This window comes from Plecotus auritus, assembly GCF_963455305.1.
Source record: "Plecotus auritus genome assembly, chromosome: 1".
Lineage (NCBI taxonomy): Eukaryota > Metazoa > Chordata > Mammalia > Chiroptera > Vespertilionidae > Plecotus > Plecotus auritus.
Window position 1 is genome coordinate 205844091 of NC_137770.1, and position 27144 is coordinate 205871234.

The 27144-nt window shown below is 38.7% G+C and overlaps 1 pseudogene across 1 annotated transcript in view; it reads left to right on the plus strand.

Moving 5' to 3' along the window:
• The window catches only part of LOC308242053 (synaptonemal complex protein 3-like), a 42663-nt pseudogene that overhangs the window by 14245 nt on the left and 1274 nt on the right, over positions 1-27144 (plus strand). The gene's annotated exons all lie outside the window — the stretch shown is intronic.

The window sequence follows — 27144 nt, forward strand, 5'->3', positions numbered from 1 at the left end:
ATGCCTGTGGGAGGAGGTGCAGGGAACCCGGGTTTCCCCCTTGCTCTTACCCCTCCCTCCCTCCCTCCCTCCCTCCCTCCATCCCTGCACTGGCCCAGCCACCAACTCAGCTCTGGCCCCGCCCATCTCGCAGGGAGGAGCATGCGCAGTTTCTTGCAAACACGGAAGCAGCTGTGGAGTAGGGAGATGGTGGTTTTTCCTGAGGAGGGTGTCTGTGCTTTAAAGCTGAGGTTCTCTGTCCACCTCCCAGCAGTGAAGGCTGAGGGTCACTGCAGGCGCTGAAGTTCTTATTGAAGTCTCCACTCTGGAGCCTCTCACAGCAGTAAGTCCGCATCCTGGGAGTCTGCGCACTGGAGGCGCCATGTTCCTTTCAAAAGAAACTGAGGATTGATCGGAGCCTGCCGGCTGGGAGGAGGGACCAGGAGATCTGCCTTGCGCCCACGCCAATCCCCAGTCCCGTTCCGCTACCACCCAGCCTTGTTCCCCATGGCTCTCCATTGGCCATCCAGCAATGGGAGCCTGCGAGCCAAGGGTAGGGGGGGGTTGGAGAGGGCCTAGAGGTGCTCCATGCACTTCTGGTGTTTGGTTGTCCATTCGGTTGTTTTGGATGTTTCCGATCCTGGCCTTTTATAATGTAGACTAGAAGCCCGGTGCATGAAACTCATGCACAGGGGATTGCGTCCTTCAGCCCAGCTTGCACCCTCTCCAATCTGGGACCCCTAGAGGGATGTCTGACTGGCCATTTAGGCCCGATCCCAGTAGTATCGCCAGTAGGATTGGGCCTAAATGGGCAGTCAGACATCCCTCTCACAATCCAGGACTGCTGGCTCCCAACTGCTCGCCTGCCTGCCTTCCTGATTGCCCTTAACCGCTTCTGCCTGCCAGACTGATTGATACCTAACTGCTCCCCTGCCAGCCTGTTTGCCCCTAACTGCCCTCCCCTGCAGCCTGGTCCCCCACAACTGCTCTTCCCTGCAGGCCTGGTTGCCCCCAACTTCCCTCCTCTGCCAGCCTGGTCACCCCTAACTGCCCTACCCTGCAGGCTTGAAAACCACCAACTGCCCTCCCTTGCAGGCCTGGTCCCTTCTAACTACCCTCCCCTGCTGCCCATCTTGTGGTGGCCATCTTGTGTCCACATGGGAGCAACCATCTTGTGTGTTGGAGTGATGGTCAATTTGCATATTACTCTTTTATTAGATGGATAGAGGCCTGGTGCACCGGTGGGGGCCAGCTGGTTTGCCCTGAAGTGTGTCCCAGATCAGGGTGGAGGCTCCCTTGGGGCGTGGGGTGGCCTGGGTGAGGAGTCTGTGGTGGTTTGCAGGCCGGCCACGCCCCCCAGCAACCCAAGTGGAGGCCTGGTATCTGGGATTTACTTATCTTCTATAATTGAAACTTTGTAGCCTTGAGCGGAGCCAAGCCTCCTGCTTGCTCCATGGCCACAGCCATTTCTGTTGGGATTTATGTATCTTCTATAATTGAAACTTTGTAGCCTTAAGTGGAGGCCAAGGCAGGCTAGGGTGTGTAGAAAGCTTGGCTTCCTCCATCGCCAGTGGCAACTCAAGCCTCCTGCTCTCTCCTGCTCCGTGGCTGCCGCCATTTTTGTTGGGCTTTATTTATCTTATATAATTGAAACTTTGTAGCCTTGAGTGGAGGCCTGGGCCTGCCAGGGTGTGCGGAAAGCTTGGCTTCCTCCATCGCTGAGGAAACCCAAGACTCCTGCTCGCTCAGTGGCCGCAGCCATCTTGGTTGGGTTAATTTGTATACCCGTTCCTGATTGGCTGGTGGGCGTGGCTTGTGGGTGTAGCGGAGTGATGGTTAATTTGCATATTACTATGAATGTACCATTATTTATCTATTTATTTCCTTTTGATAAATATTATAATTGAATCTTATTGTTTTCGATAAACTAAGTTTCAATAAATGTTCTCTGTATTCCCATTGTTGCTATGTGTTAGAGTTTATCTAGGGTGCTGGGCCCTGAATGGCAGGAATAACTTTATTGTTACTAAATTTAGGAATGCTCTTAACAGATTTTTCCATGATCCTCTCTAGAGCGGTCTGAGACTGTCTTTGAAATAGAGCCACCCAGATGGCTGTTAAGTCCAAGGAAGTATGGGACATATAGCTCACGGAACTATCCTTACAGGTGTTGAATTACAAGGTGTTGGTTTGCAAACTGGCCCCCATACAGGAAGGACAAGGAGAGAATAAACAGGCTAATGATTTCAGATTGATTGGTGGCAGATTCAATAAGCAAGGAAACTTAGTCCTGACTGATGTGGCTCAGTTGGTTGGGCATGGTCTGGAAGGTTGCTGGGTTCAATTCCAGGTCAGTTGCCTGGGTTAAGTGTGTTGAATTGCTGGATGGGGGCAGGGGAGGCAGGCCACTGATGTTCTACTCTCCCATCGAAGTTTCTCTTTCTCCCTCTCTCTGTCTCTCTAAAAAAAAATAAATGAAAACATTTTTTAAATAAGCAAGAAAACTTACATACAAGGCTTATCTTAGCAACTGAAAGGTAAATTGATTTCTGCACCCACCCCCCAGAATCTTAAAAATGTATAGAGAGGCTTTAACTTAGTTCAGTCACTTGTACCATCTAGATGGTTTCAACAACACATTGCTCTTTCAAGGCTAGGTCCTTGAAAATGGCTCCCACTGTGAGAAAGGTGAGCAGAATATTCATTCCAATGACAAGGGGGGAGGAGGTGCCTCTGATTGCCTTTGTTCAGCTTGGGGTCACCTGGTGGTCATGTTCTATATTTTTTTTAGTTTTAAGACATTTAGTCACCTATAGTGAGTTGTTAGTACTCTGGAGCTTTACTTCATTTACTCTTCCACTCTCCTAGCAATTATTTTAAACATTTCTTCCTTCTTCAAGGCTCCATTACATATGAAAGCTTGTCTTCTTTCTCTCATGTTACTTTCTACTGACAATAGTAAGGCAATAGTGAAAGAACTCCCTGTTGCTACCATCACCACCTTCATTCACATGCCTGCATCTGTATAAATCTACTTTGTCTACCTTTATGTTAGCCTAGATAACAATATTTGTTCTTATTTAAAATCAATTATCTTACATATAATTGTGTCCTGTGGCTTATTCAAGGAAATAATACCAGAAATTATTTCCAATTTCTCTGGAATCATCAGATTTTTGTGTGTCTTTTTCAATTCTGGATCATTCCCATTAATATTCGTAACTGCTGTAACATACCTATTCTTCAATACAAACTATAATTATCTCAAACTAAAAATTTCCAAAACCAAAATGTTGATTTTTTTCTCAAGCCTGCTGTTTTGCAGTCTCTACTCTCTAAATGCTAAGTCCTTTCTTTCCGTTGCTTTTGGCAGAAGCATCTGAGTAATGTTTTACCTATTCTTCCATCAGAAAATCTTCTCAATCTGCAAAGTAGATTCAAAGAATAATCACTTCCAAGTACCTTCACCTTCACTATCCTGTTCCAAACTCCCACCATTTTCTGCCTGGAGTTTTGTAATATAAATGCTAGTTACATCCCACCACTCCCCATTTATAGTCTATTTTCAACACAGATCAGAATATGTTATGCCTATGTTACATATTACCGAGTGAACACTATTGGTTTAACATCGTACATTTAGGATAATTACATATATTTGAAATATTATGGCAGAAAACATTATCATGCATGTGATTTTTATTCAAATATGAAATATTTTGCTAGGAAATATTTCTAGAATTAGTGTTAATAGAGTTAATCAATAAGATGTTTTATTACTCTGTAAATAAATTGAGCCATTCTACAATAAAACTTCGCTCCTTCACATACCAGTTTTAATGCACTGCTGCCAATTTGGAGACTTGTAATTTCTATATTTTGGCCCAATTAATAGGCTAACATGTATTTTCAATCTCTATTTGATATTTTAAAATTTATCACTGATATTGAATGTTTTATCTTTGAATAGTAGGTAATTTCTCTTTGTTGAATACTATATTTTGAGATTAATTTTTGACACATTAATTTTGTTGCTACTGATGATGATAATGACTATGTTATACAGACATTTTTAAGAGACTAATTCTCAAATTGAATTCCATTTCTTAAATAAATGTTTCATTTTGAAATAGTTTTATACTTACAAAAAATTGTTAAGCTAGTACAGAATTCTTCATACCACGCACTCACAATTTCCCTTATTATGAACATCTTGCTTTAATATGGTACAGTTGTCCTAATTAGTGAATAAATATTGATGCATTATTATTAATTAAAGTCCACATTTTTTCTGGTTTTATTACCTTTCATCTAATGTCATTTATCTCTTCTGGGATCTTGTCCAGGATATCACATTACATTTATTTATCATCTCCTTAGGCTCCTGTTGATTGTGACATTTTCGGAGGAGTTTCTTTTTTGGTGAACTTGAAAGTTTTGAAGAGTATTCTGTTGAATGTCTCACAATTAAGATTAGACCAATGTTTTTCTAATGAATAGACTGTGAAGATGTGTTTTTGGAGGAAGTTCAAAGAGGTACAGTGTCATTTTCATCACATCATATAAAGGGTACATTGTACCAACATGACTTATCACTGTTGATTTTAACCTTGATCACCTTGCTGAGATTATCAGGTTTCTCTGCTGTAAAAGTGTTTTAACCACACTATTCCTCCTTCCATACTATACTGTGTAGAAGAAATTCACTACACATAATCCACATTTAAAGAGTTAGAAGTTATGCTTCACTTAATAATCTACAAAATAAATTGGAATTCTCTGCACAATATGCTTTCTATTATCCCACATTTAATCATTTAGAATGGAATTTCTCTCCTCTGTCTTCCACATACTTCAACTCTCATTTTCTTCATCTGATACAGTAGAGATCAAAATAACAGCAATTCACCCTACCTCACAATTAGAATTACATTTTTTAAGTACCAAATACAATGAATTTGTTAGTTAATAATAATAATAGCATATTACAAAACAACTACAAAATATTATAATTGTTATTTATTAAGCATCTTCTAAAATCAGATAATGTAATAATGGAATTACAAGCATTATCTTATTTGTCACAAAATCTTACCTAATAATAGACAAACATGTAAATTGACCATACCTTTGCTACGCCACCAGCCAATCAGGAGTGATATGTAAATTAACCCAACAAAGATAGCGGTTAATTTGCATACACAGGTGCCGAGTGATGGGGGTGGGATGCTTGCGTCTTTGCCATGACGTTCTGCCCCACCCGTCTCTTAGGGCCTCTGGGCAGCGTGGGAAGCAGGGCTGGAGTGGAAAGAGGCGGCTCCGGGGCCTGAGCGGAAAGGGGCTGGGCTGGAGTGGAAAGGCAAGGCGGTGCCGGCAGCCAGGGAAAGGAAAGCCCATTCTAGCACGAATCTTCGTGCATCGGGCTTCTAGTCTTTACATATTAATATATATTTTTTCGAGGTGTGTTGCCAAGGTTCACATCCCACCATGGGGTGCTATCTAACTTTACACCAATATATTGGTTTTTGAATCTAATAAATGGCTACAGTTATTTATCCAAATAAATATTGAGAAAACAACTTTTGACAGGTAAATGCAGGCTGTTCACCACAGTCCTTACCATTTCCTATATTAACATTCAAGATTTCCTGGATATATTGGTTTACTTTTCTATTTCAGGTGAATAAGAGAGATTTTGTCCTAACATTTCAACCCTTTGAATTGAAGTTTTAATCTAAATGCCCTTGCCTATTTGTGTTGTCATTCAATAAAACAATGGAAACCACATACTGATGCCTTAAATAGAGCCAATAGCTGACTTTTTGGCCCCTTCCTTGCTTACTAGCAATTGGAGCATCAATCATTTAACCTGACAAATGAACAATTGGTCATTTTGACTGGCAGCTTTCCAATTCTTCAGAAAGTTGTAGAAACACACAAAAACTCAAGAAGTCACTCAGATTAGGGACTATGTGCCTGCTATTTCCTCATTTTCAGAGCCCTTGTCCCCAGGCTCTATGGATGCAGAAAGTCAAGTCATCAAGGACTGTGCAAAATGGGTTTTGCTGAGATCACTGAAAGTGACATGAATTGAAATTGTTACTTTTTTTTATGTTCCTGAACATACAAAAAAGAAAAGGCAATAGGACCCGGAATGAGATTAGGACCTAAATCCTTACTATGTTGTCAACAGTTAAGCAAAGAAACCTACACTGGACCAAGTCTTCCAATACCTCAACCTCATATAGGATTGGATAAGAATGGTACATATACTGCATTTCACAGGAAAGTGTGTAACCCTGGATTCAGAGAGGCTAAGTGGTTTTCCAAGATTACACATTGGTCGTGGTGAGTAGCCTGTGTCACTTGGGTCAGTCATGAATTCATAGCCAGACTCTATCATTTTTCACCTGTGTGCACTTGGCAAAGCTATTTTAGTTCTTTCAGGTTCATTCACCTCATTTCTAAAATAAGGCCAATCATACCCACTCTATAGGGGTGTCCTCATGATTAAATAAGACTCGTAAGAACTTAACCTACAGTTCCCTTTATATCAATAAAATCAAAGAGAAAGCAAATAGCTATTTGGTTGAATTATTTTTAATCTAAATATTTGTTAATTAATTTACCAATATTTTATAATTTTATTATTCAGATTTATACTTCTTAAGTAAATACATTATTAGACATAAGAAGTTATTACTTTGCATGTAAGATAGAGAGTGGCACTTATGCATATGTGCATAAAATTGGGGGAAAATCTAGAACTAAAACCAAATAGACTAACAAGGAACTACCAACTTCAAATATATTTTTAGCAGGCTCATAAAGCAGCACTGAGATCATTTGGAGACATATTGTCTAGATGCCAACATTGAGGCTCTTACATAAAGCTGTTAGGAGAAAATGATAGTAATCCTCCAATGGCTAGGTGAACTGCTACCCCTCAGTTAGCTAACTTCCACAGCACAGCAGATGGAAGCATTAGGACATGCTAGTGTAAGTGTGTGCCTGTATGCCAAAGTGAATATGGGAAGCTTACATGTATTGTCACATTTCACTGTGCTATTGCAAAAAAAAAATGATTAATGGAAAACATGGAATGATTCCAAACTGACCATACCAATATTGGAAAAACTTGACAGAAAATGTAAATAAGGGTCAACTCTTCCTGATAGCATCAGATGGAAAATGTAGCTTTGCATTTTGCTAATTTAATTAAAGTCTGAATCAATAATGACCAATTTTAGAGTAACTTATTATGGATTATTAAAATGAGATACAATTCTCTCTTTATAAAGTAGATGTCCAAAGGAAAAACTTGAAAACTATGTAAAATAGGGAAAGCAGGACAGCTAGGTAGTTTTTATCTCACATGTCATGTATTCATCCATGTATTCATTAATGTATTCCTTCAACAAATATGTATTGGGAATGTACTATTTGCCTGTTTTAGTCTCTGGGGATAAATTAGAGAAAAGAGAATTTCTGCCCAAATGCTGGTAGAGTAATTCAGACAATTATCAACTAAACACTTAAATATATAACACTGTTTCAAGATAAAGATATAAAACTGATGGGCAGGATGATTTTGATAAGGAGGTAATGAAAACATATTTTTTAAGCAGAGATAAATAATGTGAAAGAAAGAACAATGTAAAGAGCCAGGTAAAAATATTCTAGGGAATGAGAGAGAAAGAATATGGACAAAGAGATTGGTGTCCCTGAAACACACTAAGCTGACTTGAGCCATGGGAGCAATGGAGAAAATCTGTAATGGGGTTAAGGCATTAGATAGGGGCTGGATTGTATTCAGTCATGTAGATCAGCAATTTTAAACCAGTGTGCTGCAAGAATTTTTAAAACACCTGACTATTTTGTCAGAGGCACTGATCCCTTTTCCCTAAGATTGTCAAATTAAAAATGTTAACAACAGCCAACACAACAATAGCCATCTGGTGTGAATGAATCAAAATTATACCTATTTTTGTCAGATCAGCAAAAAATATACTTTTTGGTGTGCCACAGAATTTTAATATTTAGTTTATGTGTGCCATGAGATAAAAAAGGTTGAAAATTGCTGGATCATATTAGAGTTTATACACAGGTGGGCAAAAGTAGATTTATAGTTGTGAGTATACAAAACACAGTTTATTCTTGTATTATTGTTTATTAATTATTGCATTATTTATATTACAACTGTAAACTTACTTTTGCCCACCTGAGTATTTCATGTAATGTGATAGGAAGGAATTAGAGATATATAAGCATATATGAAGGTACATAAAAGTTATATGAAACAGTTTATTTTTAATGTAATTTTAACTGCATTTTTTGGGTGAAATCAGTTAATAGAATTATACAGGTTTCAGGTATACAGTTCTACAATACATCATCTGAATATTGCATTGTGTGTTTGCCACCCCAAGTCAAGTCTCCTTCCCTCACCATTTATCTTCCTTTTACCTTCTACCTTCTCCCACTCCCTTCCCTCTGCCAATCACCTCACCATACTGTTATCTATGTCCATGAATCTTTCCTTTTTCTCTTTGCTTAATTCCTTCACCCTTCTCATCCAGCCTACAAACCCCTCCCTTCTGACAGCTATCAGTCTGTTCTCTGTAGCCAGGAGTCTGTCTCCACTTCGTTATTTTGTTCATTAGATTCCACATATAAATTAAATCACATAGTACTTGTCTTTCTCTAACTGGAAAAAATAAAATAAAAAAAGTCATTAAATCCTCGTATGGAGAATGGCCTATAGAAGGCAGCATTGAAGTCAGGGCCACTAGTCAGGAGGCTGTTGGCAGTACACATGACAAATGGAGGCAGTCTCCTTACAGTACTACCCTTCCTGACAAAATCTGGTTTGCACACTTAATAATATCTGTGCCCTTGTAGAATGCATTACATTTTTATCTAAATGTCAAGCCACTGGAATTAATGGGACTGAATTATCATTTTACTTATCAATTTGGAAACCAATATATGGATATAAATGTCCTATTCAAAACTTATTACGTGTGAAGTCTGTGACACAGATATCCTCTTGCTTCCTAATCCTAAATATATATCTAAACAAGTACTAGGGTTCCTACAATAACTTAAGATGCCCTCAATCTAAACCCTATTATTTTGGACTATTTATTTAATACATTTATCAACTTTTGTTTAAAATGGTGTCTTATTATCTTGCTAGCCATACTTAATACTGTCCCTCAACATGGTTAATAAGACACCTATGAAAGAAAAAAAAAGAAGTCAGAAGTTTAGGATAAAGCAAACTGAATTAGAGAGCCAATTGATTACAAAAATCTGGGCAGTATATCCTTTGTTTAGAATAGGACTAATACTCCCTGTTAATTTAATATCACATTCTCCTCAGACCCCCTCAATCTCTACCCACCACTCCCTTCAGACTTGGATAATCCAAAGCAAACAGAAAAACAAGAGAAACTGAGCACTGATCTCTTTAGCACAAGCATTTCCATTTTCTTTCTTTTATTTTCTGCTACACATTTTGATATGTACAGTTTTCATCTTAACAGTATTAAAAGTTTATGATTATACACAAGCAAACTCACACACATTTTATTAGGCTGCCAAATTGTGCTGTCCAGAGGTAACAGATGTTAATACGTTTGTTTATTTTTCCAGAAAGTGTTCCATTTCTGTTGTATTGACATTATGATTTGTTAAAGTGATACAATGAAACTTAGTCAGTTTTGCTCAGTGGATAGAGTGTTGGCCTGCTGACTGAAGGGTCCTGGGTTCGATTCCAGTCAAGGTTACATACCTTGGTTGCAGACTCCTCCCCAGCCCAGGGTGTGTGCAGGAGGTAACCAGTAGATGTGTTTTCTCTCACACCAATATTTCTCTCTGTCTTTCCCTCCTCTCTCTTTCACTCTCTCTAAAAATCAATGGAAAATATCCACTAGTGATGATTAAAAAGAAGCGATACAATGATACATTGTGTATATGTGTTTGTATTTTTTGTTGTTAACTTGTATGAGTTTCTTAAAGCTTTTGCATTTTAACCCTTTATGGAATGTATCATTGGTGACTATCTTCTCCCATTTAGTAGGCTGCCTTTTTGTTTTGTTGATGGTCTTCTTCACTGTGCAAAATCTTTTTAGTTTGTTATAGTCCCAAATGAATAGATGCTCAATATCACTAATCATCAGTGAAATGAAAATTAAAACCACAGTGAGATATCACCTCATACCTGTCAGAATAGTTATCACCAACAAATCAACAACCTAGTGTTGGTGAGGATGTAAAGGGAACCCTCATGTACTGTTGGTATGATTGTAAGTTGATGCAGTTAATATGGAAAATGGTATAGAAGTTTGTCAAAAAATCAAAATCAAATTTCCATATGACCTAGCAAATTCATTTCTGGGTATTCATTTAAAGAAACAAAAAACACTAATAGAAAAGATATAAGCATCCCTATGTTCACTGCAGCATTATTTACAATAGCCAAGATATGGGAACAACCTAAGTGCCCAATACTAGATGAATAAAGAAGAAGTGGTAGATACATACAATGGAATATCACTCAACCATAAAACAGAATAAAATCTTGCCACTGTGACAACATGGGTGGACCTAGAGGGTATTGTGCTAAGTAAAATAAAAGAAATACAAATACTATATGATTTCACTTACATGTGAAATCTAAAATACAAAATAAATTCATGAATAAAACAAAGAAACTCATGGAGACAGAGAACAAATAATGGTTGCCAGATATGAAGGGGAGTATAGGAATGGGTGAAAATGGTGAAGGGGATTAACAAATACAAGTTGTTAGCTTAAAAAATAGTCACAGGGATGTAAAGTACTTTATAGGGAATATAATCCTATCTAATAGGGAATATGCTAATTGACCCTCATGCCATCACAAAGATGGCAGCACCCACGGCCAATAAGGAGGGAATATGCTAATTGACTGCCCCACCCTCAAATATGGCAGCACCCACAGCCACAAGATAGTGACGCCCAGTCCCCTCAGCTCCGCTGGGGCGGCAGGTGTGTGGCATAGCCAGGCCTGCCCCCAGGTGGGTCTGGCCACTCCAAGCGCCTGCCTTTGGAGTCCCCAGTCCCCTCAGTCCCCCAGCCACCCAGGGCCCACCTGAGGTGCAGGCAAGCCACGGATGGCGGCTGCCTAGCCACCCAGAGCCGCCTGAGGCTCAGGTAACCAGGGCCGGCCAAGGCTTGCGCTGCCGGCAGTGGCAGCAGCAGAGGTGTGATGGGGCATTGCCTTCCCCTGATTGCCAGGTCGCATTCCACCCCTGAGGGCTCCCGGACTATGAGAGGGGGCAGGCCGGGATGAGGGACCCCTGCTCCAGTGCATGAATTTTCATGCACCAGGCCTCTAGTCAATAATATTTTAATAACTATGTATGGTGTCATATGGGTACTAGACTTACTTTGTAAGGTGTATAACTGTCTAATCAATACGTTGTACACCCAAAAGGAATATATTATTGTATGCCGACTGTAATTGGAAAATTAATAAAAAAATTTTAAAACGATTGCCAGATTGGTGAATAAAAGACATACAAAGTGGAATGGGTAGCAACCAAGGGGCGGGGGGAGGGGGGAAGATGCATCCCTGTATGGTTAAAAGTTTAAATTGTTACTAGCCTGATCAGTTTAAATTGTGCCATATACATTGCTTTCATTTGCATATCTTTAACTGACTTTTCATATGTTTAGCAATAACTTTAATTGTTTTCCTGTGAAATCATCCTTCAGACATTTTGGTCAGTTTTCTATTCATTTACTTTGCCTTTTACTCCTTGATTTGTGAGTACTCTTCCATATTAATAAAATAAACATTCGGCCGAAACCGGTTTGGCTCAGTGGATAGAGCGTCGGCCTGCGGACTGAAGGGTCCCGGGTTCGATTCCGGTCAAGGGCATGTACCTTGGTTGCGGGCACATCCCCAGTGGGAGGTGTGCAGGAGGCAGCTGATCGATGCTTCTCTCTCATCGATGTTTTTAGCTCTCTATCCCTCTCCCTTCCTCTCTGTAAAATATCAATAAAATATATTTTTTTAAAAAAATAAATAAAAATAAAATAAAATAAACATTCGTTCTATGGTATATGTTGCTTTATACTACAGTGTGAGGAAACAAAGAACTGTTTCCTCTTGCATTTATCCCTATTCATCCATTAAGAGCTTGGTATATCTAAAGAGTTAGAAAGGAAACTCGAAGCAGCACTTTATTTTGGAGTGAAAGATTTGCAAAAATAAATTTCTCATAGGAGAAGCAATATCAGGCCAAGCCTTTATATCATTCTGAGCAATGTGGGATTTTTGAAATGAACAAATCCTAAGGAAAAACCAGTGATGTGATAGAGCCTTTTCTATCGGAATTGTAGTTAATGAATATCATCTGGACTTGGAAATGAGTGTAAGAACTCTGCGCATTAGCCTGCTCCCAAGTTGTAGAACTGAATGACATTTCCCAAAAAACCAAGAAGATAAATCGAGGACAGACACATGAAATGCAGATTAATACGGTATCTGCATATCTCTGTCTTCATTCTAGAAAGAGACAAGAGAAAACATGCAAACTTTAAGTCAATTGTAAAAATAAAACAAAATCTTTAGTCCTGGGGAAAGGCTACACATTCTACTGATTTTCATGCATTTATTCATTGAAGTCTTTTTTAAGAAAATAGTGAGGCGTCTTCAATAACACAAAATATATGGTCTCTCATAAACAAGATAAAAAAGCCATCTATTTTTTCACAAAGTTATTTATTTAGTGCCTACAGCATATCTAAGACTCTGATTAGTGGGCATCTGAAACAAAAGTGAATAAAAGCAGACGGGGCTCCTGTGTTCAAGTAGTTGACATGAAAATAATAAAAACGGTTAATTTTTTATAAAGAAACACTAAATTAAAACTCTGATCATTAGTTGGTACTATATATAAGTGCATGAGTATAATACAAAAAAATGCTTCCCTGACAAAACAAAATTGAGTTAAGCAAGCATCTAAAGTAAGAGTTGGAATTAATTAACTAGATAAAGTTGAAGAGAAATGACATGTGGAAGGGCAATCTTTCTTTTTATTAATGCAAGATTTTCATAAAGTATTTAAGGAACTAAGAGGAGGCCAGTAAGATGAATGCAGAGAATTGTGGGTAGAATGAAGAAGGCATTAGGTTAGATGACCGTGAAGAAGTAGTTAAGGATAGATCACGATAGTTATTAAAGAACATAGTAATAACTTCAATTATTTATTCCAAGGATACTTTTGTTCATGGGATAATTATTATAACATAATATTTCCTGTATTATTTAAGTACAGGAAAAACATGCTGAGATTTATTTTTGAAAATGATCATTCCACAATATAAAGAACAGATTGAAGAAATGTGAATGGATGATAGACTCTAGTGGGAGTCATGAAGTCATTTCAAGAGCTTTGCATGATGATATTATTAAGCATGAGAAAAAGAGAAAGAGTAAGACATTCTTAGGATGTCAAATCAATGAGTATTCATGGTATAAATTATGGAGTGATGAGGAAATAAATCCAATTAAAGTGAGTTGGGTAGTAAATCAGGGCTATGAGACTTATAGAAGAGAAAGAATAAGCTTATAAATAAAAATGTTAAAGATATTAATAGGAAAGAAAATGAGGAATAGCCTAATTAAGGGTTTAGGGAAGAGGGATATGTATGTGTTTAATGATTTTTCATTATTTTTAAATAATATTTTAGAGTTTATAAAACAGTGGAAAGGATACAATTGACAAAAGACAAATAGAAATGAAGAAAGGAGAGAGAGAGAGAAAGGAAGAGATGAGAGTAAGCTTTCCAAGAAAAACAAAATGGAATATAATACAAAAGCACATATATCTGGGTTGGAGTTGTCATGAGTTACTATGTTCCAGTAGAAAGAAGGTGGGATACAATGTGTTCAGATAGAGATGGTTTAAAATGGGGACTTTACTTCATCTTTAATTTATAGAGACCAATGGATTAAAAAATTATTTGAGGAGTAGTTGAAGCAAGTGGTAGGAATAGGATTTTGTTATTATAATGTAAAATACTTCTTTTAGTCATTTTTGTGCTGTCAGATTACAACTGACTTTAGTGTGTGATTTTGGGAATGAGTAAATTAGAATGAGATTAGTTTGGTGCAAGAGAGTCAACAAATAAATGAGAAGTTCTTGTATTTAATGAGTTGTCCACATGGAGATGGAATCACCCACTACAATGGAAAGGAAGACAAGGAGCCAGGATAAGGACAAGTAGATAGTAGAACCAAAATAAAAGAGACCATAGAAGTATTGGCCAGGTTGTTCAGATGGTTAGTGTCATCCTGACATTCCAAGGTGATGGGTTCGATTGGGTCAGGGCACATATAAGAATCAACCAATGAATGCATACATAAGGGGAACAGCAAAATATATCACTCTCAAAATCAATAAATAAAAAATAAAAGACCTTATAAGAGAACATAATTTATAAAAAGAGCAATAGACTGTAAGCAACAATGAGAAAGGAAAAGAGACAACACTCCTAATTTCTATACCTGAAATCATAACATGTGAAGGAGCAAATACTAATCTCAAGAGCATATTATAAATCAGTGTAAGCCAAGGAGGCGAATAATTGTTCATTGTAGAGGATGAAAATAAGGTGGGTTTTGCTGGTTATAGAGTACTGGTATCAGAAGGTACTGGAATGTCTGGGGTTTGAGAGAAGAGAAGTTACCTATGTCAGCAATAATGGAAGACAGATCATGAGGAATGCTGGCGTGCAATAGCTAGATGGCTGTATGTGGAGAAGAGCTTATAATGAGGGTGTGTGTTCCTGTGTGCTAATTGTCGAAAACCTGGATGAAATACAAGTTAATTTTTTCTCATGGAAGGGGAGCTGCTATTGTGCCTAATGGACAGAGCAGCTCTGTTCATTGGCAGAGTGACAGTACCTCCAGAAACTGCCAACTCTATAAAGAAACACCAATGCAAGCTGCCTCTGGAGCTGGACTTAGGAGACTCCCGAAAGTGTGGGTATAACAAAGATAATGAAAGTGAAGAACAAAACTATTTTTGGATGGGTTGCTATATCTCCTCTAAATACAAGGGATGAAGTTCACTGAGCTGAGAGAGCATTCTTTGCAGCCATCTACAGTGCTTGCTAGGTAGAGAGGAGGCTGGCTATTAAACAAGCTGCCTGAGGAGGATGTTGACAGGTCAAGTTCAGCATGCACAAAGGTGGCATACAATCTGGTTTGTTATGACATATACTTATCAAGTTTTAAAGATGTTAAGTATCACTGTTATTCATTGTCATTTGCAGGAGGGGGGTGGCATTATTCTCCCTTCCTTGTTTTTTCTTTCTGCCCTTATTCACCCCCTTAATTTTTGCATGTAGTAGTAACAGTGTTTACTTCTATACATTTTGCATAGCGAGGTGTATATTTTAACTAATCTTTTCTAATGGGCTTGTTAATATAACTTTATAATTATCACAGTCAAATGAGGCTATAATGTTTCTTCGACTTCAAAATAAAAATCATATTAATTTCTGGGAAAACTCAATCCTATTTATTTTTTTAAAATGCTTTGACTTCATCCAAAAATTAATTTATTCTACCTTTATTTTACCCACAAAATAAAGAAGATTGACTACTACATTCTGCAGAGTAAAGGTGCTATTAAAAATTCTATATAATAAAAGGCTAATATGCAAATCGACTGAATGGCAGAATGACCGGTCACCCTGACGTGCACTGACCACCAGGGGGCAGACACTGAATGTAGAAGCTGACCCCTGGTGGTCAGTGTTCTCCCACAGGGGGAGTGCCGCTCAGCCAGAAGCCCTGAGCCGGGCTCACAGCTGACGAGCGCAGCAGCAGTGGCAGGAGAGGCTGCACTGTAGCACTAAGGATACCCAACTGATGGCTTAGGCCCACTCCCTGAGAAGTGGACCTAAGCCAGCAGTTGGACATCCCCCAAAGGCTCCCAGACTGCGAGAGGGTGCAGGCTGGGCTAAGGAACCCCCGCCCCAAGTGAACAAATTTCATGCACCTGGGCACTAATCCTATCTAATAAAAGAGTAATATGCAAATTAATCATCACTCTGCTACACCCACAAGCGACACCCACCAGCCAATCAGGAGTGAGTATGCAAATTAACCCAACTAAGATGGCTGCGGCCATGGAGTGAGCAGGACGCTTGGGTTTCCATGGCAATGGAGGAAGCCAAGCTTTCCGCACACCCTGGCGAGCCCAGGCCTCCACTCTAGGCTACAAAGTTTCAATTATAGAAGATAAATAAATCCCAGAAAAACCAAGATGGTGGCATAGGTAAACACCTATATTGCTGCCTCGCACAACAATTTCAAAACTACAACTAAATGACAAAACGGACATCATCCAGAACCACCAGAAAGCTGGCGGAGTGGAAATGCTACAACTAGAAGGAAAGAGAAAAGGACACTGAGACTCAGAGGAGATGCAGAGGGCAGAGGTCCGGAGACGTGGAGACGCAAGCGCGTACGCGGAAAGGGTGGGCGGCTGAATACATGGCTAGCTTTCTCGAATGGGAGGGAGACAAAGGCTCCCCACTGTGCTGAACTCCAATTCCGGGTGAGACTCGGGGAACCCAGACTCCTACGGGGTGAAACTGGACTGTCAGGAGGAATCATACTGAGACTCAGGGGAGCTGCAGAAGGCAGAAGTGCGGAGGCGCACGCGAGCGGAGAGAACGGGCAGCTGAGCGTGTGGCTGGCTTTCTCATTTGGGAGGGAAACAAAACCTCCTGACTGCACTGTACTCCAGTTCCGGGTGAGTCTTTGGGTACCCAGACTCATTCAGGGACAAACTGGACTGTCTGGCAGTGGGCAAAACTCGAGGGCAGCTTTCTCTCAGAGGTGCATGCAGCCATTGCCGTGGGACACTGAGACGCAGGGGCCTCTTAGGGCAGGGCTGATGGGAAAACAAGGCTGTCTGCTCCACCCTGAGACTCCGCCCCATCCAAGCTGAGCACAGAAGTTCTCCTAGCCTAGACACAGCTGATCCTCACAGCCAATTGGCCTGGAGGTCAACTCCCCCCAGTATTACCAACAAAATCTAGGGTTAACTACAACAAGACTGTGAACACAGCCCATAAAGGGGTGCACCAAGAGTGTCCACCTCAGGTAACTGGGGAGGCTGAGCCACTGGGCCCTATAGGACACCTCAGACACAGAGCCACTCTATCAACTCAGGGAAGCAACTAAAATGCGGAGACAAAGAGGCAGGTCACAAATGAAAGAAATGGAGGAAAGCAAATGACTAGATATAGAGTTCAAAACCACGGTTATAAGGTTTTTCAAGAATTTTCTAGAAAAGGCCAATAAATTTATTGAGACCCTCGAGGATATGAAAAAGGACCAACTAGAAATTAAGCATACACTGACTGAAATAAAAAATATTATACAGAGATCTTACAGCAGACTAGAGGGCCGCAAGAATCAAGTAAAAGATTTGAAATACAAAGAAGCAAAAAACACTCAACCGGAAAAGTGAAAAGAAAAAAGAATCCAAAAAATATGAAGATAGTGTAAGGAGCCTCTGGGACAACTTCAAGTGTACCAATATCAGAATTATGGGGGTGCCAGAAGAAGAGAGAGATCAAGATACTGAAAACCTATTTGAAGAAATAGTGACCAAAAACTTCCCCCACCTGGTAAAAAAAATAGACTTACAAGTCTAGGAAGCGCAGAGAACCCCAAACAACATCTGAATTATGGGGTGCCAGAAGAAGAGAGAGAGCAAGATACTGAAAAACTATTTGAAGAAATAATGACAGAAAACTTCCCCCACCTGGTAAAAAAAAATAGACTTACAAGTCTAGGAAGCGCAGAGAACCCCAAACAAAAGGAATCCAAAGAGGACCACAATAAGACACATCATAATTATAATGCCAAGAGCAAAAGACAAAGAGAGAATATTAAAAGCAGCAAGAGAAAAACAGTTAATTACCTACAAGGGAGTACCCATACAATTGTCAGCTGATTTCTCAACAGAAACTATGCACACCAGATGGGAATGGCAAGAAATATTCAAAGGGGTGAATAGCAAGAACCTATAACCAAGATTACTCTACCCAGCAAAGCTGTCATTCAGAATTGAAGGGCAGATAAAGAGCTTCACAGATAAGAAAAAGCTAAAGGAGTTCATCACCACCAAACCAGAATTATATGAAATGCTGAAGGGCATTCTTTAAGAAGAGGAAGAAGAAGAAAAAGGTAAAGATAAAAATTATGAACAACAAATACATATCTATCAACAAGTGAATCTAAAAATCAAGTGAATAAAAAATCTGATGAACAGAATAAACTGGTGAATATAATAGAATCAGGGGCATAGAAAGGGAGTGGACTGACAATTCTCAGGGGGAAAGGGGTGTGGGAGGTTCAGGAAGAAACTGGACAAAAATCGTACACCTATGGATAAGGACAGTGGGGAGCGGTAAGGGCAGAGGGTGAGGTGGGAACTGGGTGGAGGGGACTTAAAGTGGGGAAAAAGAGGAACAATTGTAATAATCTGAACAATAAAGTTTCATTTAAATAAATAAATAAATAAATAAATAAATAAATAAATAAATAAATAAATCCCTGATACCAAGGCCTCCACTTGGGCCGCCAGGAGGATGTGGCTGGCCTGCAAACCACCACAGGCCCCTAACCCAGGCCACCACACGCCCCAAGGGAACCCCCACCCTGATCCGGGATACCCTTCAGGGCAAACCAGCTGGCCCCCACCCGTGCACCAGGCCTCTATCCTATCTAATAAAAGAGTAATATGCAAATTGACCATCACTCCAACACACAAGATGGCTGCCCCCATGTGGACACAAGATAGCCACCAGAAGATGGCCAGCAGGGCAGGGCAGTTGGGGGGAACCAGGTCTGCAAGGGAGGACAGTTGTGGGCAATCAGGCCAGCAGGGGAGGGCAGTTAGGGGCAAACAGGTTGGCAGGGGAGAGCAGATGGGGGGACCAGGCCTGCATGGGGGGCAGTTGGGGGTGTTTTCTTAAATAGGTATGTAATTTATCTCACATTCAAATTAAAGAATGTGAGATTTACTATTTTAACTTTTGAGCAAGATTTCTTTAATTTGAATGTGAGATAAATTACATACCTATTTAAGAAAACACTTTAAATTTATGATTAGTAAAGGAAAGGTAAATATTAGGGGCAAATTGTGGTAGATCTTTTGACATATTAACACACTTTTACACATGTTCAGTGAAGCTGTGGCAGTGACAGGTCCATGTTAGAGCAAAGAATGGAGATGAGTCAAAACCATCTCTTTTATCTCTTGTCTGTTTTTCTGGGTCTTTTCTAGATGTCAGGAATGAAGTGGGGGTATTAAAAACAGATATGACATTTTCTCTTATACTGTTGACATTTTAAAAATATATCAAAATGCTTTCTTAGTCAGAAATATCTATTCTAAAATTAAAGCACAAAATGCCATTTTCTAAGTGAGTATACAAAGAATATATGGTCTTGTTTTCTTCATATGTAAAATATCATTAAATGTTGTATTATAAATTACTGCTTTCTTAACTTTTACACTATCCATAAAGTCATATTCTCAGGAAGGATGGTGGTATACAATGAGATATATGGACAAGTATTTTAACTATTTTGAAATTATTAGTATTAAGTGTTATTTCCATTAATTTATATTGAGTACCTAAAATCTGCAATCATTGTGCTTCTTGGGGATACCTAATACATAGGACACAATTGCTCTCCTCAAAAAGTTCATTATTAATGTTGGAGAAAGAAAAGAACAAACATGATTTTATTAAAATGAAGTAAGCATGAATATATTTCTTAGAGGAAGATGAAAATTTGGAAGATTGGTACACTTCTGTATTTACTTTATGAGCTGTTATTATTTTAGGGAGTGTAGATTGCAGTATTATAAGATGGTGCCAAAAGATTCCCATCCCCAGCTAGTCATACTTTTCTCCCAGTTATTCAATTAAATGCAAACCTAGATACTTCTTGAAGGTTTTGTAGACATAATTAATGTCCCAAAACAGTTGATCTTAAGACAGGAAAATTATCTCAGTGGACCTGACCTAATTACATAAACCCTTTAAAGGAAGACAGCTTTTACATAGCTGGTCACAGAAAAGAATATCAAAGAACTATACTTTAGAGGGAATAGGAGAGAACAAATATTCATGTTATGAACTACCTATGGGATCACATGACTTGGAATTGAATTATTTTAGAATAGAAAAATAATGTTACCTAATTATTAAAGAAATAAATGAGTCAGCATTTTAAGCAGTGGCATTTAAATGGAGAACTTATGAGTTTTGGTTAAAATTGCAATAATTAAATTTACATGAGCTCAAACTGCATTATATTAAAATGCTAAAATGATTTATCAGGTGTTTCTTTAATAAGTTAATTAATACCTAAAACTATCTGGGTATGAACAGGAGATTTCTCAATAGATGACCCATTCCTGTGGATCCTTCCTTCTTGAATCTGACATCCATTAATCCTTTTTCATATGATTTTCCTGGATTGATACAGTCTCATACCTGGATTGATACTTCAGGTATGAGACTGTAGTATCATATCTCTACTTCAGTCCACAACAAATATATTTTATCTTGTAAAAAGCTGTTAGGAACTTGGATTCTAAGGGTCCATGAACTGCTGAATAACAGGAAAATTGTACAAATGCATACAGTTATTTTGAGGAGAAATATTTCTTATCTCCTTATAAAATCTCAACATTTTAAATGAGTCCTTGACCTAAATATTAATCACAAGTTCTACCTATTGATCATGCCCATTCTCTGATCTAAAAAAAAATATGGGCAGTTCCTATTGCTGACAGAGATTTTGATATGGCCTTCTTTTTAGCTTTTCTAGATCATGAGGTATGATTTCAGGTCTCCTTTTCCTTCGGCTGAAACTATGCGTGGGTTCAGACTTAAGGCCTGTCACGGTGTTCTGTGGATGCTATAATCTGACTAACTTGCTGAATAGGCTTTTAAATCCTTACTGTAGAATGGTTTGACTGAGTCCGGTTTGTTCCTTTCATTTGTGAAGATCCCCTCTGAGCTAACACACGTACAAAAGACCGTTTTATCCAACAGGAAGAGCTGTTCTGATTGCTTCCCAAATCCAGGAGGCTGAGAATTCTAAAAGCTAACTTTCATTATCACTACATGGAGTGCTCTCATTTTAGTTATGACCATATTTAAAAGATATTGTTGGATGCCCCATCATCTCTCTGCACTTTCCATTAGCTTTGGAGTATATTCAAGATTATAGCCAGTTTGGTTTAAGTCTGGAGAAGATCTTGCAAACCAAATAGAGCATAGCTGTTGTACTTCAATAAAATCTGTCTGACAGATTACAAGTCCACTATCCCTACCAGCACTTTTTCCCCATGTCCTTTTTCACACAAATGTATAAAGTCTATACCTCTAAAAAAGTAAGTATAAGAGCCACCTTGTTCAATACCTAAAAAACTTATGAATAAAAATCAGTGATTGCCCTAACCGGTTTGACTCAGTGAAGAGAGTGTCAGTCTACGGACTGAAGGGTCCCAGGTTCGATTCTGGTCAAGGGCATGTACTTTAGTTGCAGGCACATCCCCAGTCATGGGTGTGCAGGAGGCAGCTGAGCGATGTTTCTCTCTCATCAATGTTTCTAACTATCTCTCTCCCTTACTCTCTGTAAAAAATCAATAAAATGTATTTTTAAAAAATCAATGATTTCTGACATGGCTCAAAGTTTATTGTCTCTCAAAAAGAATGTTTAAAAGTTACTGAAACTGGGAAAAGTCAGTGATCTTAAAACATAGCTATATTTCCAGTGAATGTCTCCTGTTCAAACATATCTTTGAAGTAACTGTTGTTTTGAGAATCAATGTCAATGAAAAGCATTCTGCCTGCTGATTCACCAAAAGAAGTAAAATATATATCACCATGTTATTAAATTATTAAACTAAACAGGGAAAGGAAGAGAGAAAATATAGAATCACTATTATTAGACATGAATTAATAGTCATAAAGAATTGGAGACTTGGCAGTAAGTACTGAAGATATTATTCCTATTATGTCAAACTTGCCAGGAATATTGAAAATAAGTGATTTTGGTGTTTTAACTATGTCACTGAGTAGCAGGTGGGAAAATAAAGTGAAAGAGAAAACTGTATAAAATACCTAGATTAAAAACTAATTATAGTAGTCCTCTTTCAGCATCTTCTAATATCTTATAATTTTTATCTGGGATGATAAAGCAAAAAAATGTATTCCATTTCCAAAAGATGGCAGAGGCCTTTTAATGTTGCTCCAATAGAATTAGCGTCAACTGATAAGAGTGTTCTGTTAATGACTAGAAGACATACATACAACCCTAAAAAAACAGCTTTGTTTCTTATGATAGACTTAGATGGATAAGGAGAAATACTGGACTGTGTGCCAATCTGTTTACATATAGCTTCACATCATAAAAACCTGGAATCACAGAAGAAAATGGTCTAACATTGTGATTTTTAGGATGGAGGCATGAAATTATAGATGCTGTTGAAGAACTTAAGGGCAAGATTTTCAAACCTAAGTGGTAATTAAATTTACTAGGCGTTTTGGTAATGAGGCAGATGACTGTCATTAGCTGGGAGTTCAAACATGCCTTTATTCATACGATTTTCCTCTTTGCTATTGTAGTGAAGGCTTTTGCAAATGATGTTTTTGTATTATAGAGTACCATTGGGCTGGGATTCAGTAAAACAGTAAAATTACAGAGTCTGTATTCTCATTTTTATTTGTAAGAAAGGGAAAATGATAACAAAATGTTAAAGTAATTATACAAATCTTAATGGCTATGAAGAAATTTTTCCAGTGCTGTATCAATCAAAGTCCACCTAGGGACACAGAAACTTCTCTTAAAATGTTTGAGATGACTTGTAACACTGGGAATGAGGGAACTATGAAGTCAATCTGAAAATAGTGAAGTATTATCAACAACAGGAGAAACTACAAATTTTAAGTACATGATAAAGTCAGAAGGTAGTGATACTGGCACCTAGGGACTGGCTGAGCCAAAGGCTGCTGGAACCACTTAGATCATGTCCAGTTAGAGCTGGAGCCAAGGGAAAGGGTGTATGGGAACTGGTAAACTTACCCAGGCTTTTCCCTTAGTTCACCCTCTAATTTCTCACCACTGTTTCCTATCTGCTTAACTCAACCACAAGTCTCCTGCTCAGCAATATGGCAAATGTTGCTAGCACCAAAAAGACAAGGATTAGATTTGAGAAAAAACACACTAAGGACTGGTTTATGGTTCACACATGTGCTTGGTAAATGGTGCATCTCTGATATCTGCCATTATTTAACCTAATGCCAATCACTTTTGAAATATTTAAAGAGCCTTGTATGACCCAAGGAGTATTCCCTTGGTAAATTGGTTCCATAGAAGGTTAATAAGGTTAATAAATGCTTATGTTAAGAAAATAATATGGCCCAGCCATCACGGTTCAGTGGTTGAGCATCTACCTCTGAACCAGGAGGTCACTATTCGATTCCCAGTAAGGGCACATGCCCAGGTTGAAGGCTGGATCCCAGTGGGGGGCTTGCAGGAGGCAGCCAATTAATGATTCTCTTTCATCGTTGATGTTTCTATCTCCCTCTCCCTCTCCCTTCCTCTCTGAAATCAATAAAAACATATTTTTACAAAGAAAATAATATGTATATTTGCTCAAACAAGTGATTTTAACCAAGTTAAATAAGATGGTCTATTTCAGGATTTTCAAAACTTTATTCTGAATGTGACTCTTATAAAAGGTGATTTATTATTTCGTCTCCCAAACTTAATTGGCCTTGGGATCCTTTCTCCTTGATTGAAAATTTTTATAGAACTGGACTATACCTATGCTCCTATAAAACCATTAATAGGGTTTATATAATTTACATAATTATCATCTTCTTTGTTTATATTTATGTTACTCTTGTGATATATCGCAGCTAATAATACAAAAAAGAAAATATCAGGACCAGGAACTCATTTAAAATCATATTCTGATTCCAAATTCTCAAACCAATCACTGGTATTAAGTGCCAGCTGTTTCAAAACAAATGATGAACAAACATAAATTGCTCCAGGAATTATTATGGGCTCCAGAGTGTCAGATCCTGGTGTTGAATAATCAACAAAGTCATACTTAAGTAGAAACTGATCCTGGCATCTTATTTTCTCAGTCTCGTCTCTTCCCATTTCCCAGTGCCACACTGGACTACTTTCCTTATTGTCATCCTCACCATTACCAAGGATTCCCTTGACCCAGGGATTTTACCTACAGTTCTCACCCTGTTGAAATGCTCTGACATCCTTTGCACCTGCCACAAATCAACTAGCACTTCCATTCTCAATTCAAATGTTTTATGTTTTGCAAAATCTGACCAGATGTCCCTTCCAGAAAAATGATTTGCTCTTTCCATTTAGTTATGATTTACTTGTTATGTCTCTATAATGCCTCCTATCACATTGCATCATAGTTGGCTAGATACTTGTCTGTCTCCTGTGATCTAATACAAATCCTAAAGTTAGAATCACATTTCATGCTTGCATATAGCCTCAGTGTTTTTGCACAGTAACAGGACCTTTGTAGCCAATCAATAAACATTTATTAAAATGAGTTAAACTCTGACCCATAAAAGTATACAAATAAAAAGAAAAACATAGTTTGGAAATTACTATTTGCTATATTGTCTGGGAAACCACCTGAATTATTAATTCACATTGTATGTGAGAGCATAACCTTGGTCTATACAACATATTAAAATATTTTTCCATGGGCAAACTCATTCAGTCCTCAATCTCAACTAAGCAAATTTACTATGCACCCCAATACTTCTATTTTGGTATTCATCTAAGTACTTTCCCTCATGTGTACAAATGGATAACCCTCTATTTTACCCCCAAGGCATATTCAAGCTTGAAAAGGGCTGTAGTAATCCAAAAAGAGAAGTGTATGCTATTCATTCCAGCAAACCATGACTATCAAAGAAAATGCCAAAGGGCATTATTCATTAAAAAATGAATTAACAAGGCCTTCTGCAATTTTGCTGCAGATATTTCTTTTACAAAAGCCTGAAAGAATGCATGGCATTGGACCCAAAAGCAAAAAATATATTCTGGCAACTATTCAAATGCAAATTTGGCTATGCTAAGTGTTCAGGTGACAGTTTGGGTGTTTATATATTGTCTATCATTGTAACAGTGAAACACTCAGACAATCTAATTAGGTTATTAAAATTATCTGTTTGAGAGACTGGATTGATCTGAAAAGCTTCTATAATAAGCTACTTTTGAATGGCAGAGAAAGATGTATCAGGATAGTTTTATGTAAAGAGAAAACTCATGAAAAAATTCAAAATAACAAAATAAAACAAAACACAAATGACAGGAGTTCATTTGGTCAAAAATTATTTACAATTTCTGTGGAATTATTTAATTATGAGTTGAGATTATTTTACTTTAGTCCATATATTATGTTGCAAATTTGTGACTCTCCCTTACCATGTATTAGTACTTTGAGCCATTCCTACATTACCAATTCACTTTGTTTATCATGTGTATCTTTCCTATGTCCACATCATTATCCTTAGTGCCTCCTGGTTTTGCCACTGCCTGTAATCCTCTCTGCTACAAACATCTCTAGAAATTTTAATGGTGTCAACAGTAAGTGGAAGCACAATCTTAAGCATGATGGTTACTGCCTGATGCCTGAATATCAGAGAGTAAGAGTTATGATGGATCCTTAGCAAAGCTATAACCCTTTATAGGTTTTTCCCAGAGATGTTTCTATTTACTTGTCCCTAAAATGCTCAGTTAAATGAACTTCAAAAACAATTTAATTTATAGTAAGATGGACATCTACTTCAACCACTCTTAAGGAATGTCTTCTCTCAACCGTCAATACTGCACAAACTATATCAATAACAACGAGACACTAATACTTTCTAGTTCATTATTATAGCTGAGATCATTTGTCTACCCATCCTGATTTAGAACCAGCAACAACTTGGAAAATAAAAATATATATTGAGTCTAATGTAATTTGGACAACAAAAACAAAATGATAATTCTTATATTTGGTTTTCCCTTTTTTCTCATCCTTTGTAGAAAGAGAAACATTATAATAGAATTTGAATAAGAAAATTCTAACATCAAGGATTTATTTTCTTACGTGAAATTGGTGGTACTATCTTTATTCTATTACATATAGAATGGTAGGAAAACTTTACATTTATTTGTGTGAAAATAAGTGAACAAATTTTTGTGGGTTTAATGCATATTTTAGAGTAAACCAAATTCAGGTATCATTTTTTATACAAATCTTATTTATAACTAGCGGCCCACTACACAGATTCATGCACTGGTGGGGTCCCTCAGCCTGGCATGTGCCCTCTCACAGTCTGGGACCCCTCGGGGGATGTTGGACTGCCGGTTTCGGCCTGATCCCCGCTGCCTGGCCTGCAGGGATCAGATGGCCAAAACTGGCAGTCCAGCCTGGCCTGCGGGAATCAGGCCGAAACAGGCAGTCCAACATCCCCCGAGGGATGGAGTAGTGCGCGAAGCTGCAGGCAGCCAGGGCGGAGCTCGAGCCCAGGCTGGGTTCATCCCGACCCTGCTTTGCCTGCTGCCACCACTCTGTAGCACTGCCGAAGTGGTGGGAGAGGCTCACCGCCACAGCTGTGATCACCTGCCATGAGCCCAGTGTCTGGCACCTGTCAGTCAGTTGAGCAGCGCTCCCACTATGGGAGAGCACTGACCACCAGGGGGCAGCTCCTGCGTTGAGCACCTGCCCCCTGGTGGTCAGTGCATGTCGACTGGTCACTTAGGGTTTTATATATATAAACTTGTGGCCTGGTGCACAAAATTCGTGCCCAGGGGGCATGTCCCTCAGCCCGGCCTGCACCCTCTCCAATCTGGGACCTCTCGGGGGATGTCCGACTGCTGGTTTGGGATAGGGTCTAAACCAGCAGTCACACATCCTTCTCACAATCCAGGACCACTGGCTCCTAACTGCTCACCTGCCTGCCTGCCTGATCTCCCCAACCACTCTGCCTGCCGGCCTGATCGCCACTAACTGCCCC